Raw genomic sequence first — 22,775 nt, 5'->3', positions numbered from 1 at the left:
CCCTTTGACTCCTCCTTCCCTCTCTTCAGCAGCTGTGGGTTCTGTTTTCATCAACTACTGGACGAGGGCTCTCTGATGACACTGGCGTAGTCAAAAATTGCTATTGATACTAGCCTTTATGATGGATCCTTCACAATTATTGCAAAAGGATACACTTATCAAGTAACTTCCTTAATGATATGTAGACAAGACCCTATCAAAAGTTGAAAAGTAAAGTCAGACCGTATTTATAATGTGTTTTGTTTGAAGCATAGGCTTTGATGTTTGCAAGTCTTGGCTGCCAAGTGTTCCAATGTTCTTGAAGAAATATATTAAGGAAGCTAAAGAAATGGCTTTGAGGTTAATAGCAGTTGCCTTGCAGAGGGCCCAGGTTTATTTTTCAGCAACACAAGATAGCTAGCAACCATCTATAAGTCCAGTTCCAAAATCTGATGTTATCTTTTGATTTCCATCACCATGAAGCACACACATGATACATATACAGACATAAAAGCAGGCAAAATATTCATAAAAATAGAATAAAATAAAAATACTTTAAAATATGTATAAATATGTATAAAATATAGCTATTTTATAGATTATGGGTAACAAATATATACTATAGACTTACAATAAAATTTCACTTGTAGTGTGGCATACAAATCAATTTTATATTATTTCACGTAATTTAAATTGGATATTCTCTGAAAATGTGCCAAGTGTTTAATTATTGGGTTTTATGAGAGCAAGACTCCACTGTCAAAAATATGTATTTTGAATAAAACTTTCATAAACTATGAAACTAGAAATGAGATACCGTTTACCAACTGATATGTTTCATGAGGTATGATCATTTAAATTTGTTCCTTAAAAATTTAAACAACAGGAAATTATATTTCCTTATGTCAAAAAAAAATCCTTGAAGGACATATTGCAAAATATTGAAAACATCAGAAAAATTGATCCCATTGGGAAGATGAAGCACAATTTGCATCGGTCTCATTTTAATTTTATCCGTAAGGTCTTTGTTTCTTCTCCCCACATGCTTGTTTGAGGACTTTTCATGCACTGTACTTTTATGTTAGATATCAGTCCACTAACATTATGACCAAAGCCACAGCAACTGCCCTATCTCTGCCAGTTTCCCATGGCTTCTTCCCAACACATGCCTCCATTTCCTATGTCCTCTAGTTCAATCCACATTCTTTCTTCCCTAGTCTCAAGGCTCCTGGCTAATTACTTCTGAAAAATGATCGTTCATGCTCATTTTAGTTAATATTGAACTATTCTTTTATTTAAGTCTTAAATCCAATGTTTAATCTTCTGAGAAGGGAAGTTATGAATGTTTACTTTTCATAAATCAAGTTTTACTAAACCGCTTGAAGTCTAAGATGAGCTAAATGATATTTCATGTGAAGTTATATTTCCACTCTTTTAGTTTGCTCATGGTTAGCATGAAGGAGCAAAGAATTATAAGTTAATAGAAAAAAAAATATTTATTAAAATGCTGTAACATTTTTTGTTTGTTATAACACCAGACATTAAATTCTAATGATACTATACCATGATGGTTGATAATTTTAGTTTGTGCTAGTGAAAATTTTCTACTGAAAATTCTATTTCTTTTACTTATTTTTCAAATATAAGAATAAAATAATAATGTAAGAATTAATAATAACAGGATCACCATAAAACTCATATTCTTACTGAGTTTTTCAGTCAATTACAAGTGTTTCAAATATGACAAAATGTGGAAATAAAGGATGATTGTGTTTCTTATCATCTATAGAATCCAAGCTCTATAGAATCTCAAATTTCAAGTTCAGATTAAAGTGAGATTGACCAATCAAACTTGCAGAAGTTAGAGAATCTCAATAAATCAAATATAAGAGGGTGAGTTATTTGCATTTTTGCAAATACTGACTGAATTCAAAATAAACTCATTCAAAAGGAAAAATACATAAAAACATGTGGAGTTTTTCCAAATATGACATTTTATGCAAAGTGTAAATAATGTCGTGTGTCAGTTTTGTGTGGTGTCACATACCTATGATGTCAAGAGACAAAATAAGGAGGATCGTTATTTTCAAGACCACTCTTGACTACACAACAAGTTGAAGCCTCTTAAACTCTTCACAATGAGATCCCATTTTTAGAATTGTCTCACATTATATACTTTTGCTTTAATAATGTTAGTAATTAATATTTATTACAAAATAATATTATGAATCAGAGAAAATTTTTAGCAATTGAATAGTACAATCTCGTGCTTTCTCTCCTTCGGATCATTAGAAGATAAAGTATTTCTAAGCATTTAAACAGCAATACACAAAGGTTACACACAATAGCAACAACCATATAAAGCTAATATAAAGTATACCTCCACCTGAACCAAAATATTTACAAAACAGAAGAGAGTATTTGCACTTGAACATGAAAATAATAACAGAATCATGAGACATTTGGTTTGTAGAAAAATCTAATTAATTTTTATGAACTCTTTATGAACCATTGAAAGAAGGCACAGGGATAGCTGGTACCACTGCAGTGTGCATTCTACATTTAGCCACATAATTAAAGACAAAATATCTCTATTTTTCACTACACAATTTCCCTAATAGTTGTTTTTCCAATACAATATTTTACAAAAAGTTTTGAGATACAGCTGCATCCTAAGTTGTGTTTATTGCAGAGCATACCACAGTCATTTTGAAACTGACATTTTATAAAATGCTAATCTACAATTCACTGAAGATTTTAATAATCTAAAAATGAAAAAAAAATGAGAAAGTGAACTATAAGAAAAAACTAGCCATGTAAAATATTTCTGTAAAAATGAAATATGTAACAATTGTATTTTCCTTTTTAAAAAGATGCATTTATTTTGTATAAAGTCTTCTGCCTACATATATGCCTCCACATTGGAAGAGGACACCAGATCTCATTATAGATTAGTGACACCATGTGGGTGCTAGAAATTGAACTCAGGACCTCTGGAAGAGCAGCCAATGCTTTTAATCTCTGAGTATTCTCTCTTACCCCAATAACCGTATTTTCTTTTGAACTAATATATGAGAAATGAGACAAGACTAAAACATGCTTTGAACATTACATTTACCTATCAAATGCTTAATTAGAAATTCATTTGTGTATTTATTACTGTCATTAAATTAATCTTATTGCATTTCTCGGATTGCCTTTACTTGTGTACACTGCATGATCTCTTTGAAAATTTTTGCCTTTATTCCAGAGACATATGAAATACCTACAGAGGACTAGATGTATGTTTAGTAACTAGTAAAGTTCTCAGCAGCTTGAGAAAATAAAGGACATCAAATGAAGCTTGAGAAAAAAAGGGATATCAAATCAAGAATAATCACATCTTGTGAAAGTTAAGAAATTAGATGGCTTTCTTCACTTATAGATGAAACAAAGCAAAGCCACCCCAGTGTACCTTAGGATAAAAATATCTCTTGGAAAGGATGAATAAAATGTGTAAGGAAAGTCTGTCCTTACACAAAACTCAGCCATGGGTACTGTGTCGGGTACAATCATGCTCTTCTCATCTCCACTTTCCCCTTTGCATCCAGGACTCTGATTTTGTTAGACTCTGATAAGTGAGCATTCAGCAGAAGTGGCTGACTTAGTATTCCTCCACGAATACAAATCAGCATCAGAAACCTAGGTGGAGAAGCAAATTGACGGGAAAGGAGATACAAGGGCAATTTAGGCTCCATTGCCTGCTTGGGTATCTATTTGGCAATGTTGCTCTTTTTTTTTCCCCCAGTGCCTGTCTAGACACAAATAAGATAAAATTGATTATAAGAATATAAATGAATTATGCAGTGCTTTCTCTTTAAAATCTACCAATATTGAGACCTATTTACAACAGTATAGCAGGCGAATACTTTTATATATTGAAGAGAATTTTCTTAAATGTTTGGTAGAGAAAATACACCTATTCCCAAAAGATATTCTGTAGTAGTTGAGAGAGCCAGAGACAGTTCTCAGTTAATTCATAGTTTTGTGAAATACTCTTTTCAAGTAAAGAAAAGATGTTGTATATTATACCAAATTTTTTTAAAAAATTAGATTCCTTTGATTCAAATAACAATTTAATCATATTGTATAGAAAACTACTTTATATAAAAGATTTTCAATATATTCACTATTTGGCCCTCTGATATGTGGTTCAATTTATGCTATCCACCAATACACAATTTATTACCAATTTCTTTTAAGATAGATTTTACTATAAGTCCTGGATAGCCTAGAATTCACTATGTAGATCATAATGGTCTCAAACTCATATGAACCTATTTTCTTCTGCCTCTAAACAGCAAGGATAAAAGTTTCACAGCCCTGCCTGCCTACCTGCAATAATTTTTAAAGTAATTAAAACAAGAAAGAAAACAACGATGGCAAAACTGTAGCATCCACTTTATTATGGCAGCAACTGATAATCTAATTCAGTGATGAAGGTTGAGTAGGTTATAATTATCTATAAACTTACATTAAATGTTGGATGCTGAAAGTTTGTATTGTACATTGGACAGCATTGATTTTAGTCTTTATTTTATTGTTGTTGGGATTTTTGGCCATTGCTCTGCCCTTGTTCATCAATGCTGCTGTTATTTTCTCAGTCGCCCTGATTATCTCAAATCACTTTACTAAAAATATCATTTCCATCTAAGTAGAGAACAAGAACTTATTTATACTGGACAAACATTTAAGATGGTGTAAGGTATTTTTTAATGCAGTATGAGTATCTGTATTAATAATGATTTACTGTCTCCAAATTATCTGAACACACATGATTTACTGTCCTCACATTTAGAAAGTTATTCTGTCACAATTTGTATAAATTAAAATTGTGTAATAAAATTATTTTTGGTACCTATTTTATGGCAAATGCCTTAAATTTTGATTGCTGTGCAAAAAAAATTCCATGGCTAAAGCATCATTAAAAGAATTTGTTTATAGTTTTTGAGTTTTAGTGTCCATGTTGATAGACCAAAAAAGAGAGGGAGAGAGAGAGAGAGAGAGAGAGAGAGAGAAGGAGGAGGGGGAGGGAGATAGGAGTGCACTGGGAACCACAGTTTTTTTTTTTTTTTTTTTTTTTTATCAAAGCCTGCCATTGGTGACTCACCTCCTTCAACAATGTCACAGCTAGTAATTCTTCTTCAACAGTTCCACCAATTGGGAACCAAACATTCAAATATATGTTCCTATAAGGACCATTTTTTAGTGGGTTATTTGTAGAGTTTCATGAATATAAGATGGGGAGAATAATGGTATCCTAATTGCATTAATAAAATTAATTAAATTATGTTTAATTTGAATGTATACATACACACACATATATATGTATACACACATCACACACACAAATATATATGTGTGTATGTGTGTGTGTGTGTGTGTGTGTATGTGTATATTGCTTAGGAGTAGGGCCTGCTAGATAAATGGATATAGCTTGGGCTTGCTTTGACAGTTTAAAGACTCTGGCCATTTAAAATTCATGTTATATGTTTCCTTCATGTAGTTTGAGATAGGAACTATCAGCAGTTCCTCATAGCATGCTTGTTGTTTGCTGCAATGTCTCTCTTCAGTGATGGTGATGAACTCATATTTTTCTAGAACAAAACAAATCCCTTCTTCTACAAGTTGCCTTGGACATAGTGTTTTTTCACAGCAATAATAAAACAGCTAATATATGATCCAAATTTCAAACATTATTATTGCATGTGTAAGATTTATGAGGTATATAGGAATATGTCTGAGACATTGGCCAAACAACATTGTAACTAATATAATTTCAGTGTAAGTATTTGGGTCTGGGCAGCTGGGAAATACAAGAACAATCACTGTTTACACAATGATGTCAAAGGTGGGGCCCAGCAGCAATGAAAACTGTGGATCGCTACCCTTACTGTGACTTTATTCCTAAATAAATAAATCTCCATTCCAGGCTATTGTAAAACTCTGTGGTATGACAACACCCCTTGTCTTCCTTCACCCTCTTTTCTTTCTAACACTCCAGGTTAGAGGAGGATGTGACAGTACCTTGCTTTGTTACAGTGTGATTTTTGAGGAGGCCTAGCTCAGTCTCTCATATTTCACTGTAAGCACTCTTATTCACTGATCCATATTCATGGATCTCCAACATTTATTATTAAAGATAATCTTATATTAATACCAGTAGTAGGAATTGGTAATAAATTTGTAGTTAAGTAGAATCTATAATATTAAAATTTGAGAATGAAAGAAACAGATATTAGTTTTGAATATTTTTAATTTAAATCAAATGTTATTTAAATACATGCTAAATTCTCAGATGATAGTTTCTTCTTGAAATATTTAACATATAAAAGATATTTTATGTTATTGTTATTAATTTTTCCCAGCCTGATCACAGTTTGCCTCCCTCCTCTCCTCCAGTTTCCCCCCACATTCCCTTCCTTTCAGAAAAGTGTAGACCTCCCATGTATATCAGCCAGCCATGGCATGTCAACTTACAGCAAGACGAGTCACTTCCTCTCATACTAAGGCTGGACAAAGCAACCCACTAGAAGCAAAATGTCTGGAAAACAGGTAACAGAGCCAGAAACAGTCTCTGCTCCCTCTGTTAGGAGTGTCGCAAGAAGAACAAGCTATACAACTATAACATGTGTGCATTTTTAAATGTATTGTGGAGGAGAAAATATTAATCATTCATTGATGTGAGAATGACAATTCAAAATTCTTGAATTTCTCTTAAACATTTACAACCAGTAATCAAAAACTCTGTAGAAATCAGAATGCTATTGTATGAAGCCATCAAATCGATGTGACCTTTCGGTGACTTTTGTTGACTAGGACTTGGGGAAGTAATGAGATTTTAATTTTTGAATATTAATATATTTTCATCAAAACTGTTATCTTTCAATAATTTTATTGTCAAGTTAGCTTGAGCATTTTAAAGGTGCATTTTATTGATCTCTATCATTTTATTCTTCATTTTAAATTCATAATAATTTTCTTGAATGTCATGTGATTATATCATAATATATTTAAAATTAAGGTGTGTTGTATGTTTAAAAAATAAAATTAAATAGCCTTTTTTTGAGTTGAAAAATGTTTTGTTTAATCAGCCTATGAAATATCCAGTTGTATGCTAATGCTACTATTATATATATCACATTATAATTATACATTTTTAAATCATGTCTATTGAATATATTATGCAATGTTTTACTATATAGCATTTTAACCTGGCTGTATAAATTAAATATGATGAATGAGTTGTCTCATGTATTTGTACATTATACCTTCTGTGGGTAGAGGCATTCTGAGAATTTGTGAAGACCTCGTTATACTCTACCATCCAGGTATACTTAGCCTCAGTACTCTATTGCTTATAGTCATCTCTACTTTAGTTAATGGAAAATGGCATGCCTTTGGGGGATCTATCATTTTATATTGGCCAAAATACCAGGGAAGTAGTTGACTTTTTCCTTTCTCTGCATTCAGTTACTATTCTGCAATAAATTCTAATTGGCAATTCAGTCACACCAAATCGAGCTTCTTCTCACCAAATCCACAGTAGCATGTGATTAAAAGTCATCAATAAACCATCCCTACCCCCCTCTCTCTTTCTCGTCCTCTCTCCCTCTGTCCCCCTCTGTGTGTGAATATTTGTGAGTGTGTGCATGCATGTGAGTATGTATTTAAGCAAATGAAATCTTTTCCAGCTCCAAACAACAGAGCCACACAGCACCCCAAACTTCTCTCTCCGTTCAAAAGCAGACCATGGCTCTTCTTTGCTGCTGTGCTGCACCAGAGCAAAGACAGGGCCCGTATGATAACTGAGACACTGGTCTTGCAATATCTATCATTTCATCTACTCCCATCGCGCTTGACTTTCTTTTATTTTCCCCTTTTAGCTTCATACTGCCAGACTTCCTGCATCCTAATAATGCCAAGTCTGCTCTTGCCTCCAGATCTTCCATTGCCTTGATTTTTTTGCCCATATCACTCATCTTCTTCATCATGAATATGGCTACAGTGTTACCTTCATTTTGTCGCCTTCCTACTAATGTCTTGTCCCATTAATACGACTTAAAATAGTAATTCACTCACTTTCAGACACATCCTAACCCACTTCCCAAAGTTTGCTTTTTCATCTGTAGAACATGCTCAATACTGCGCATATTTTGATTTCTTTAGATACTTGGGCACACAAGTGAACTAGAAACAATTGAAGTAGAACTTGGAAGACAATAGATAACTATTAATTATTTTCAAGTTAATGAGTCAGCATGGAACTTCAGACATTTTAGCATTTTTACTATCCTTTTAAAATCATGTATTATGCCTTAAATCATCTTTTATTTTCAACCCTATGCAGAAATGTTTTTGTAAGCTCTTTCAAATCTCTTTTTAGGAGATTTAAATCTATCTTTTTAAGTTCTTCTTGTCTTAACCTAACATTTGCTATTCAATGTGTGATTACCTGTGTCTGAGTTTGTTAGGATAAGGTTTGTAGAATATCAAAGTACAAGTACACAGGGAGGTTGTGAATTCTTTTTATACCAAGATCAATAACCGTCTGAATTGCACAGATTAAATTACCCACAGGCCATTTTGGAAGCAGGAGTATAGAGACAAATTCTATGGGTCTCTTGTAGCTCTATAAAAACTGTTAAAATTTCAATGAGGAAAAAAAAAGAGCTCTCAATGAAAAGGTAAACATTCTGCTTTAAAATGATAGAGACAAATACACTTATGCAGGATGAGCATTTTCAGAGATAGTAGAGATCATCTGCATTATGTTGCTGTGTTGCACATAAAAGGGTTGTGTGGAAAGCATACTGCTTGAAATTCAGCTCCACTATTGAGTTAGGTGCAAAGCCCCACTTCTTAGTAAATGCAAGGAAATACACTGACATTTTCAAAGTGTATCTGATACATTTCAATAATTAATTCTTAAGTCAAGGAAGAGTCGGGAAATCAGATGAAGAGCACAGTAGGCTGAAAATTGCCAGTGGAAGGGAAAAACAAGTCAGCAATAGATAGAAACTTTTTAAGCTGAATAAAAGGTTAGTGGGATACCACTGGGAACAAAGATGAAGCTTCCAGGTTTTTAATTATTGTTATTTACATAAACCACTAGAGGACTGAACAACAATCAGTCCATAACTTTGCAGAAATAGGTATATGTAGAAAAAGAGAAATTCATTTGCTTTATAGAAAGAAGTGGATTAATGAAATACTTATATAATAGGTAGTCTGATGGAAACAATCTAAGGAAAAACATCATCTTTTAACTAAAACAACTTGTAAAATATAGGTAGTGGGTAGGAACTGAAGAAATGTTCTAGCCAGGCATATTGGCCCAAACAGGCATACACTGCAAGAACAGCTTCAGAAAATATGCTGTAATAAGCTCCACTGGGAAGGTTTATATGTGTACTACCGATACTCCTTTATCTTCATAAGGAGGACTATTGCAAGACTGTCAACTGAGTCAATAAAATTCTAATTGTAAGTGACTAGTGTTTTAGTATGGAAAAGATACAATTTTGTATAGAATATCTAAGACATACATAAGAGTAATTATAATAAATTAATACCATTTGAATGGATCTGTCTGCAAAAACATGTTTCATGAGGTTTCTTGTTATGCTTTAGATTTGTTTATGCATTATTACTCTCAGTAATACCATAATTAAAAAATAATATGATGAAGTTTAAAATTGAAGCGGTGAAAGGTTAGTGAAAACGTTCAATTTGATTCACCACTTACCTTGTGTTTGATTTTAATGTGCTTTCAGATGATCATGGCTGAGGAGGTGACAACATCCTGATCACTGTCATTACTGACCTATGTAGACTATTTTTTTGTCATAATTTTGATATCAGGTCTAGAGAAAGGTTAATGTATGCAGAAAGAGATGGCTGAATAAAATCTATAGCATGCTTTATGAGGTGAAATCTACTCACTGAATGTAAAAGATGATTGTTGCAGGCAAATGGCTGTAACTTGGCATAGGAACCACTTTCCCAGCACTAATCCTAGTAAATGTTCACGGCCTCCAAGAAGGCAAATACAATGATCCAATAAACCAAGAGACTGATTTTAAATCATACATATGATAATGGATATTCTTCTATTTTGCAATACAGAAACATGAAGTGTAAATGCTAGATACTGCTAAGAGAATCAAATGCAGTAGCTTGATTTCTGCTTACTGAAGATATTTGATATAGATGGAACTTATGACCTTCAAATGCTTCAAGGACAATAATTTAAACAATATTTGCTTAGATTAAAAAAATCCCTAAATGTTTTTTATGTTTAGTATATGTTATACATATTAAAATAAGTTGTATGTCCTTTGATCTCAATTTTTTTTTTATTCAGAGAATGAAAGAGTAGCATAGATATTTGATTTTTAATCTGAAATTATATAACATAGTAGTGGTACATGTAGGGGATTTTCTATATGTAACATAACTTCTTATTTAGTAATGATAGATGGGACTCATTCTATTTTTGTTTTTCTCTTGGGGAGAAATAAATCACCTAAGACAAGAACAAGTGACATGCCTAATGCACGTTGCAATTACACAGAGGTTTCAGAAACAAACATGGCCACTGTTGGTTATGGATAAATCATGCTATGGTGAAATATAAGATGTCATCAAAACTATTGTAGATGTGCAAGTCAAATGAGTATAAAATTGTCAAGGACACTGAACATCCCTATAACTGTGTTCCATTAAAGTTCATAGAATAATTCTCTCCAAAGACGTGAGAAAAACCAGGATCTCAGGAATTGAACTCTTGAGAGGTCCTTGGGAACAGAAATGTCTGCCCATTAAGATAAAGAATAAAGATAATGACTGTCTGGAAAAGAACGCCGAAAGTTTGTTTGGACTGATGAGGATAAAAATGCTAGATAAAATGGGTATAGAGCTGAGTTCTGAACAAAGAAACTGTTTTAAATGGGAACTTATTTATTGGCACTGATATGAGGAATCAATTTGAGAGAAAGAAGTCAGGGACTGGAGCAGAGAAAAATGTAGAGCTCAAGAAAATTCAATAAAAAAAGAAATTAGGTCTAAGTTTCTTGATGGAAGTGTTGCAATGGGGTTCTTTTGGCAAGCAAAAGGGCAGTGGTGGATAATATAGGGACATGAAACTCTGACTTTAGTACGAGAACTCATCCAGTAATTTGAAAACCTGAGTGATCTGGTGGCAAACAGCAGACTTCCAAGAAGAGGATGATTAGTCTCTAAGGTTTTTCACAGCCAAAAGAAATACAGGAGGATAAGAAACAGGAAGAGAACAATTATGTTGGCAATCAATATATAGTAAAAGCTAAAGACCTACATTAGAAAAATTGAGCCATTATACACTTTAGATCAAGATAACTGGCCATTTAAACAAGGCTTTGGAATTAATGTTGAAAAAATTTAAGTCATTTCATCCACATACTATAACAAAAATTTCATTATATTGTTAAGACAATATTGTATTATTGAAGCTAACAGGCTGAGTTTTATTATGGTGCTCATTGGGGTAAAATACATCAGTATAAAATATATGAATTGTTTCTTCTATTGAAGATTAAGCTATTACATGATATCAAATAAACAAAAAGTTTATTATATTTATAGATATCAAAAACTACATAATTTTTTTAACAAATTCCTTAGGAAATGAGATGTCATCAATAGATGTATACTTGTAATTAATGGTGTTACTTTAATCATAGAGCCCAGATATCAATTATATTTGTCTATTCCATTTCATATAGCAATGTAATTCATAACGCATTTGTTTCTGAGGTAAAACTAGCTGAAGATACTAAATCATTTTCCCACAAAACAGTTCAATATTGCTCCTCATATATGTCCTTTGCATATAAATTTCAGCAACTCAAGGAAAAACAGTGATTGTAATAAGTACTGACTGGAGTATGATGTGTCACAGTACTGGATCAAAAAATCCATATTTTTAATATTCTTGTTACATGAATTCTCTTTGTTCTTTGTAAAATTGCAATGGAAGATTATGTCTCACACTCTATCTGATAGTTTTATAATATTAAACAATTGTTAATTTGCTTTCAAGTGTTTTCTTACCGGTTATGCTTTGGCATTACAATTATAAGGTGTATTATTTTCCAAAATAAAAGTTCTGTCTAATAATACATTCATTGCAATGAATTTAACTTGGATTTTATGCAAATTTTCAATAACTGCATTATTTTACTCTTTTGCAGGTAACTTATTTTCATTTTAAAATTCTTTTACTTTTTATTGAAATATATCCTGATTGCAATATATTTACTAAAATATATATACCATATATATTTGCACAACATATTTATGAGGCTCATACAGTAGGACAACTTTAAAAGAAAAGAAATCATAGTAAATTTATCTAAACTTTATCAATTCAGATTTATTTTAGTGTTTATGTTCTTGCCCCTTTAAAAATTGTTGATTACTTTGATGGTATTTAATTTTCTTACTCAAATCTACCTTAAAAGGCAATTAGTAGAGAAGAAAAATTCCAACAACCAACCAAACCAACATTATTCTGATTGTTCAATATTTACTGCAACATGTAAATGAGAACAGGTCAAAATTTAATAGTACAATATAAAACTAATAATGCAATCTTCACTTGGTTATGCATTAAAACCTCCCTGATGGAAGACTCAATGGACAGCAACACTTGTTCTTATTACCCTGAGGTGATTTTATACAAAAGATTAATACATATTGCTTTGGTAGATTATAAACATATATTCATGTTAGAAGTCACATCCCCCTTTTTTTTTCTAAGTGACTGAGATGGTTATGTCCATTAAGTTTTTTAATTTAATTACAAAAAACATTATATATTCTTTACTTTTGACTAAGGCCTAAATTCAAAAATTACTTGTTAAGCTAAAAGATAATAATTATATGTAAGTCAAATGTTATGTCACAAATGTATTTCCTGTTGTTGTAAGATAGAATGACTATGGCTTTCAAATAATGTCCTTTTGGTATAAATTAGGCTTCAAATTATATAGTTCCTTCTGTTTTATTTTGAGGATTGTCTTAAAAATAACAAAATTTTATTTTATTAATTTGAATTTTCCAATCTTTCTGCAATATTAATAAGACAATATAAAAATATTGAAAGTATGGGGAAGAAAAATATGCTGATTGAATTAAACATGAAAAATGCTCATTAAGTACCTAAGTTTATTTAATACATAGAGAGTCATTTTGCAGAAATGACTCTTTTCCATGTGAACCATAGGATTAAATAACATTCAAACAAAAGAAATGCCCAAGTCATTTTCAGCACACGCAAAGCCTGTAATGAGTTTTAAATTTTGTTACATTAGTTATAGTTTACCTAAATCTACATTGTACTACTGTTTTGTGACAACGAAAACATTCCATTGATAAAGAATAACTATTTTTATTTGCTAAGAAGGTAATTTTGATTCTTTGAAGAACCTAAAATAAGATTGCACAGAAACATTATATGTCTCAAAGGGAAGTTATACATATATTTTCATTTGTAGACAGTCCCTGCTTTTGAGTTTCCTTTCAATATACTCTGGTAATCTTATGTAATGTTTATTATAATTCTGAATCTATATCACTAATAGTCTATAACTTTAATTGTGCAACCTGAAGACATGACATACTTTCCCAGGATGATTTTGAATCTGATGGAAGATAATTTCACAAAATACTTATCGGTCATTAATCCCAACCCTTACACTAGTCTTATATCTGAATAGCACACTCATACAAAGGAAACTCAATACCTGACAAGGATGGGCAATAAACTTAAAAATTGGTCATTTTTAATGATACATATATTTTTGTCATCAAAATAATCTCATTCGGAATAGGTGTCAGATTAAGAGTATACAGAACTCTTTTTATCCTTCTCAATATAGAACTTAATTAGAATGATAATTAAATATGCAGGTTTTTGAGAAATATCACTTAGCAGTTATTCTTACCTTCATGAACTGATGTGTGCCATAGTTCCGTACACCCTGAATATAGTATTGAAATACTATGAGACGTCTTTATTATTTTACAGATGAAGATCAGTAGTATAAACAAGTATTTTAGGAATATTTCTTGCCTTTTTAGCTAATACCAAATGTGGAATTATTTTTTAAAAGATGTTATTTATATTATTTTCCAAAATGGAATTTATACTTATTTTTCTTCTATAATATAACTATATATTTTTTAATTTCCCATTATTTTAAAAATACTAAAAACAAAAATCAGCAAATAATATACTTCTAGTTTGACCTTACAGTCATTCAACAGCAAGCCTTTTCTTGGGTTAGTACTGACTCTCGTTGATTCCTGCTTAGGCACCATAGGGTCTTTCCTTGAGTGAACCTGGGGTTTGGAGTGAAAGGATCAGGAGAGCTCAACCCTTCACAAAGAACTCCACTCAACTAAAGAACACCAAGATTGAAAGAAATGATGCAATCATACTTTTACAAAATGTATTTTAGCTCACATTGTTGAAAGTGTCCCAGTTTGTCAACTTTTCTCTGTGGCTTTGAGTCTATATGACAGAATATCATGTTTGTGATGGTCATGGGTGACCACATAATGGTAACTGAGAAAAAACAAACCCAAAGAAGAGAGAAGCAATGACAAACCCCATCTTTCAGGGCTTCCTTCCTTCCTTCTACTCTTTTCCTTGGTCTCACATTCTAAAGGTGCATGACATATCTGTGATTCCATAGACTTGTGACTAATACTCCGTACAATGGCTCTGGAGAATCATTTGATACCTAGTCATAATATCTCCTGAGTAACCCTTCTTCCAATATTCTTTGACAGGTTTCAGTTACTAGTCCTCGTCACTAAATCTCGTTGTGTCTTTGTGACATTGTTTCAGCGCTATTAAATTATATTTTAATGGATAATCTATAATTATCTAGGCTTCCCTCAAAATTATCACCATTAAATCTATTGATGAATTCTTCATTTTTCATTTATTGCACACCAATGAGATCCTTTGCCCTTTTAGGAAATGCTTTCTTTGTTTGCTTTACAGTTCTTTTATGTTTCTTTGCTAGCATTTTCTCATCTGCTAACTTCATTGGTAAACCTAAGAACTTAATCATGAGCTCTTTTGTCTTTTCCTCAAGCTCTGCCTATTCATTTGAAGACCTTTTTTCTCGTTGTTGTGGGATATAAACTGCTACCATGTAGAATTTGTGGAATTTCCATATTTTATAATAAATTGACAAAAATTTATAGGTCAATAGTTTAATATAAAGTCACCATTTAAAAAATACATTAGTCACCCTATTAATAATACTAAGGGCATTTAATAAGAAAAAGCATAAAAGTATTTTATTATTATAAAGTCCACCATATGGAGTCTTTGACAGGGACACAGTTCAGGGGTCACATTTTGTTCAACACCGAGCCCCAGGCTCTTGTCTCAGTAATTATGAACCATTTATTTCTGCCTGGATATCCATTAAATGGTTAAGGGTATTTTCATGCATTCTTTTCCACCAACATAAATCAGTAAAACAAACAACATTGATAATATTATCTCTATTTTACAGATGACTGAAGAGGAGTAAATAAAAGAACAAATACTAGAAGCCAGGCAGAATAATGTTCTCCATAGCTTATAACAAGGTGCTTTGCTAGTGAGAATTACATTATAATGCCTTGGAAAATTGTTGCCCCTAAAATATTTAACCTTTGCCATGCCAAATTTAAGGTATAACGTAGCACTTATTTTTAGTGTACTTCAAAATTTGAGGATATAACATTTGTTTTCAATTTGTTGCTAAAATCTCCAAGTAACTTCTGCAGACAGATCACTGTGTCCTCTTCATCATAGACTATTCCTGTTTAGAAACCGAAAAACCAAACAAAACATGGGTTTTTAATGATAATCTTTCTGAACCCTCATGCAATAGCTGCAGCTTAAGGGCTGTAAGTTTTATTACATAAACAGAATCTTCTTTTATTAGCATAATAGAATTACATCAACTGGCGAAATTGAATAGAAGCAGATGATGTCTTTCAAGTTGATACCTGTTTAGACTACATCAAAAAATTTCATAATTATTTGTTTATGGTTCACAGGAGACTATAAAGTACAAATGCTTAAACTAACTTATAATTGCCATACAAAGTTGTGACCTAGTTTGTGTCAAAATCAGTTTCTTCATCCACCTTACAGGGAAGCTCACGCCTGATTTTATATTCAAGAAGACAGAAAGGATGAGGAATTACAGCTCCATTAACTTCTATAAAATATAATATTGTTTTAGACTTGCAAATGGAATGACTACCTGGAGGGTTCTATCTTTCAGGAGCCAGACTAATTTGTATTGAGGAACATGAACAGTACAGTTACACAACAGAAATAAATGAGAAACACCAGAAACGAAGTACATGTCAACATCTCCACACAGCAAGAAATCAAAACAAACTAAACTAAATGAAGCTGCACTTTAGAATCAACTAGATTTGTCTATTTTTTTGCACATTTAGTCACCTAAGATTAATTTTTCATGTGTATATACTATTGATGCTCTGAGCTTGGCATTTCATATTATCTATGCTTGAAGTATATCTAGAAAATTCATCATCTAATTGTAAAATTACCTTATTAATTTTCCAATATAATTATCATAAAGTAAATGAATGAGATGTATTGTAAACAGAACAAAACCAGAATTATATATCAGAAATAAAGGTGACACTTAGAGAGATGGCTAAGTCGTTAAGAGGACTTATTATTTTACCAGATGACCCCGATTTGATCCTGAGCAGTCACAGAGTAACTCAAAAATACATATAATTCCAATTTAAGGGGCTCTGAAATCATCTTCTCTTTTCCTGGGCATCAGGTATGCATGTGTTGTACAGAAAATCATGTAGGCAAAGCACCCATGCACACAGAAGCAAACTCTCAAATTAACGACAACAAATGTATATTGAAAATAATAAGAAGGTGAACCCAAAGAAAAACATATAGGCATCCTCTTGAATATTAACCTTCATCAGGCGATGAAAGGAGACAGAGACAGAGACCCACACTGGAGCACCGGACTGAAATCTCAAGGTCCAAATCAGGAGCAGATGGAGAGAGAGCACGAGCAAGGAACTCAGGACCATGAGGGGTGCACCCACACACTGAGACAATGGGGATGTTCTACTGGGAACTCACCAAGTCCAGCTGGCCTGGGTCTGAAAAAGCCTGGGATAAAACCGGACTCGCTGAACATAGCGGACAATGAGGACTACTGAGAACTCAAGAACAATGGCAATGGGTTTTTGATCCTACTGCACACGTACTGACTTTGGGGGAGCCTAGGCAGTTTGGATGCTGAACTTACTAGACCTGGATGGAGGTGGGTGGTCCTTGGACTTCCCACAGGGCAGGGAACCCTGATTGATCTTTGGGCTGACGAGGGAGGGGGACTTAATCGGGGGAGGGGGAGGGAAATGGGAGGTGGTGGCGGGGAGGAGGCAGAAATCTTTAATAAATAAAGAAATAAAAAAGAAATAAAAAAGAAAATATATTCTCTTCAACTGTTCCATTTAAGCAGTTGTGCTAATCAATTCATCCTCATTTTGAGCTCTACTCCTACCTGGGTAAATCTAGACCTACATTCATACTAAATAATATTTAGGAAAACTGAAGTGCGAATTAACATTGTCTCATTAGAATTTTTAGCAGAGTAGAACTTGACGTCTACAGTTAGCTTGTCTTTTTGACATCTTTGTTCTGTCTCAATCTTTTGCAACCTTAAGCAATTATTTTAAGTCTTTGTTCTTACTTTTAACAGTTTAAAAGAAGAAGAATCCACCTATCTCAGAATGCTTTTGTGAGGTTTGACTGAGAAAACAAAGACAAAATGTTTAGTGCAAGATCCACACTATGATCCAAGAAGGATTGGTTTTCTTAAATTATTATCCTCAGATTTTTAATTGATAGCATATTATTTAGTATTAAATTATATCCTCATAAAACTCATTTCTCTATTGTGTATGGTACTTTCTTTAATAAATATCTAGAGCAGTAGGATTCCCTGGGATGTACATAAGGAAAATTGTCTTGTAGAAATACACACTTCAATATCTTCACCTGGAGTCCTTGGTAGTTGTAAACCACAGTAAGATAAGATGTTTTACCATTCTATTACATGTGTTTACCTACTTCATTTGCTTCTCTAGCTCAGCCTTTTAGAGGGTAAATAAACACAAGCTTCAAAAGTTGTTTATTGTTTAGTTACCTTGGTGAAGGTTTTGAAACTGTATAAGAGTTCTTTTAAGTTAAAATTAAGCATGGATTTATAGAAGTATTTAAATTTTGTTCTGCCTTATATTTTTCAATTGTCCTTTCACTGATAATGAAAAACAAGTTAATTTTATATTTTAAGTGTAATATCAATTATTTAATAATAACTTTCTTAATACTCATTTTTTTCTTTCATTTGACTTAAAATTAATTTAACCTGTGATATTTCTACAATTTAGCTTTAGGAATAAAAATAAGAAAGATAGGCTGTTTACTTAGTGAATTATTGACATCATATGTTCCGGAGTCATCTCAGTTTATAATGATTATATCATTATGAGTGTCATTGTGACAATGAAAATCAGCTGATACTCAAAAATATTTTTAAGCATGTCTTCTACTGTTTCATATTTGTTTGTTCCCATCAGAGATGCCATTTGAAGAGGGATAGTAATATAACAGAAATAAATAAAATTTATTGAGAGGTTGTATAGTTTTCCATATTAATTTCCTTTAGTAGATTGACCAATCTAATTTTGAAACTGACTATAGTGAAAAGTTTGAATTATTGCCAGGTCATCACATGTTGCTAAAACAGGGTTCATCCTATGTCTGTCTTGAAAATAAAAGTCTTAACCTGCACAATCTCCATATAACACAAAATAAATATTTGTGCTCCACCTAAAGCAAACCATGGGAGCATCAAAACAATGTTTCAACCTTAAAGTTTTATGTCCTCTTATGTTTAACTTAAATGTTATATACTGATTGCATATCTTCTTGAACTTTGCATATCATATTCAAACAGACATTCAGAGACTAAGATTATCAAATTATTTTAAGTATGAGTATTCCAAAATTAAGCAAATTTAAATATAGTTGCAACTTTCTGTTTCAAACAATATATACATTTTAATTTAAGTAGTTGAGAACTCTTCTGTATCTCTTAATGCTTTTGGAAAGTCAGAATAATTGTGCTAATTTTCCTCTGAGCATTTTATAATGACAATATGATTCTAAGAGTTGTGGCATTTTCTTTAAAAACAATACCTAAATACTGTTGTGCTAGAAATGGCATAAAATCTTTTCTATTTTTGCCAAAGTTTGAATAGAAAAAAAGAAATAAAAAATAGAAAGTAAAATACTTTTGCTAGATTCAGTTTATTAAAATTATAAAATTATGAAACAATATTAATTTAAGATAAATTTGCCCTAATTGTATAACTCAATAATAAGATGAAAATTATTTAACACAAATTCATTTTGAAAATTCTTCAGAATGCGCTTTCTCTATCTTCCTGAGTGGCAAAACATTGATGATCCTATTTAAAATTCAGTATGATATACAAATGCAGAGTAGACTGTACTGGGTTGAGAATTAAGCAGGAAACTAGTTAAAAACAACTCCAGGCAAGCTCAGAGGAATGAATGTTTTGAAGACGAGAGATTCACATAAAACTACTGTGGGGACAGAATCAGGACAATTTGATAACTAAGTGCCTATAAGTGCCATGAGGGCTGTAGGGGAGGGGAAGTGAAAGGCGTTTTAAGATGCTGTTGCTATTAGAAGCTGTGGTGAATTCAATTTTGCAGGACAAAATAAAAAATAGTTTTTAATATTATAATGGAAATACTCTACATGGAGATAGACATAACTATTGGAACAGAGACTATTAATGTAAGAAACTTTAAAGGCAGTGATTATATTAATTAACACCCATAGATATAAACAAGAGAAAGCTTTCTAGAAGACTTAACTAGATAAGGCATGTCACCATCTGCAAAAGAGGAAGAAAACACAGCCTCAGAAAGGTGTTGGTAGGATCCAGCTTGTAATGTCATTACTGTTTTCTCAGCCTCAGACACCGGAACTTCCTGCTTCAATAGTTGGTGTTTTCTTAGACTTTTCTTATTTAATGAGCACAAAAACATTATGATCACGAATAGCAAAGAGAACTGAGCACTGAGGCTCAATGTTTCATATTGTCTGCTGTTTGTAGCTTTGCTTCTGTTCACAGTTTTTCTGTTCTCACTCTCTCTCTCGTCTCTCTCTGTGTCTCTCTGTCTCTCTCTTTCTGCATGTGTGTATATTCATGTGTGTACTCTAGTTTTAATATGTATGTGTGAGTGTTCTAGTTTACACACACAGTCATATGTGTTCAGGGGTGTGTTTGTGTGCACATAGGACAGAGGATAGCTTTGTGTGGTTTTCCACAGGCATGTCTATCTTTTTGGAGCAATTCTGTCAGATACCTTCATTTAATATCCATCTTTCTTTGTTTATTTTTTATAGTTTAATTATTATAATAAAAAACTTCAGGCACAGCACAGAACATGGACAAAATTAAAAAGCATGTTCTTGCATGTAGTAGATCTATGCTTCCTGAGGGCAGCTATCGGTGCTTTGCAGACAGGAGGCCAGGGAGACCTATCGAGTTGGCATTTTTGAAGATACCAACCTGGGTGCCATCTTTTCAAAATGTGTGACACTAGCATAGCACATACACCGGAGAGTGCTCAAGAGTCCACTATTTTGAGAGAAAATATTTAATTCTCAAATATTTTTCCTCTTCTTCCTGTTATCAGTAGTTCTCAATGTTAGATATTTTCCCACGGGGTAAAAACATATCTAAGTATATGATTGTGAGTGGAAAATAAGGGATAGAAGTCAGGTATTAGCAGATTGTTCATTTACATTTGTGTATGAATGCACGTAAACATTAATGTCAGCAAAATATATATCTTTCTTAAACATTTTGGAAGTAAATCACTGTGATTCTGAGATATAATTGATTCTAAAAGTGCAATTTTGCCATTTCTCACATCTTGTTTATGCAGAGAATGGGCATAGGACAAGCTGCAGCAAGGTTCCATGCGGACTTGTCCAGAACGATGGAGGGGAGGTAAAGAAGGAGGGGAAGAATCAATGAACTGAGCACAAAAGCTTGCCTTATTTATAGAACTCAGCTACTGAGGAGTATGACCTACAGCTGTGTTTCTCAGTCGTGTGTTTACTCTCTTACATTTAAGTTCTCCATCTTTTGTCCTATAGCTTTAGTTATTTTTGAGAATTATTAAGTCAGTAAATACTTGATTAGGACAACAGGATTTTTTCAAATTTATTTTTTCTGAATTCCCAGACAAACATGCAGTGTGTAGTTAAAAATGACCTCTTTCTTGATTATAATACACTGTTCTCATGCCTGATTCCATAACTTGAGTTACCCTAAACTTCAGGTTATGTGCACTTCCTTTCCATCCTCAGGAACCATTTCATGTTCTACACCATTCACGAACACCTCCAATTATAACTAAACCTCTTTAGACTTACATGCTACTCTCCACAATTAATAGTTACTATAAATTGTGCTAATTGCTCGTTGTTAAAACCACACTTTGTAACCTTTTATTATAAAATGCATTATGTTTAAAAGTTTATGAGCATAAACTCATTATCAAGCATTATTTTTATTGGACTGTGAATATGTTTGTTGTTAATATTCACCAGCCACTCTGAAAATCATGTGACTATGCTAGAAGCCACATCCAATGGGACAGGAAGCAGGCTAAGGGTTTAGGAGATGAGCTGCAATGGATTGCCTCTCATCTCTATATCCAAAGGACTGTATAAACAACTGTGTCTTTAGAACAATTGTAAAGATTTCTTGACCTTAGAGATAGGAAGCAGCAATTATGTGGTAATCCCAATAATTAAACTACAGCACTAGAACCCGAGCTCAAAGTTTAAACAAGCTAGCTTTAGTATTTAAGAAAATAAAGGGTTTTTGTTAATTTGTTTTGTTCTGTTTGTTGTTGTTGTATGTGTACTTGAAATTGAATGAAAGGCCTGTGCTTCTAGGAAATCATCGTGGCACTGAGCTATATGCCAGCCCATACAGCATTTTAGATATCATTAATAACTCTGGGAAAAGTATAAATTGAAGTGAAAAGTATAAATTTTATATTTATCACACACTATCCTACATATTTTGGGGTTCTTTTAAACTCATTAATGATTGAAAACATTAGGGCAATTTTTTGTTCTGTCAAGGAGACATTTTTGGCATTGACAAAATGCAGGCAACCCATGACATCATACTTAATATATCTTTTAGAGACAAACTAAATTTACACATAAAGTGAAAGAACATCAATAAATAGAATCTCAGAGTGAAAACAACTTAATTTTTAGAACATTTGATTTTAAGTAATTCTATGAAGGCTCACAGTATTTTCTAATAATGTTATTTATATGGTATATTTCATCTAGTTCTCAATTTTATGAATAAAGCAAAAATTTATCTGATCAAAGCACTTTAATTCATAAAATAATGTGCAAAAAAGTTATACTACAACAACTATGGAAATACAGACATGCATCAAAAACTGAATCTTTAAATAATGTATTCATATTTGTAGAAATTTATAAAAAGACACAGAGTAAAAGAATACTGTTACCAATAGAAGTGATTTCATCATTAAA

The 22,775-nt window shown here is 32.4% G+C and overlaps 1 protein-coding gene across 3 annotated transcripts in view; it reads right to left on the bottom strand.

Moving 5' to 3' along the window:
- Positions 1 to 22,775, bottom strand: part of Cadm2 (cell adhesion molecule 2) — a 923,258-nt gene that overhangs the window by 263,931 nt on the left and 636,552 nt on the right. The gene's annotated exons all lie outside the window — the stretch shown is intronic.

Source organism: Microtus oregoni, unplaced genomic scaffold (assembly GCF_018167655.1).
Source record: "Microtus oregoni isolate MIOR12 unplaced genomic scaffold, Mior012 000030F_ref0000283, whole genome shotgun sequence".
Lineage (NCBI taxonomy): Eukaryota > Metazoa > Chordata > Mammalia > Rodentia > Cricetidae > Microtus > Microtus oregoni.
Note: the sequence above shows the minus strand (reverse complement) of the source record. Positions and strands in the feature narration are given on the sequence as shown.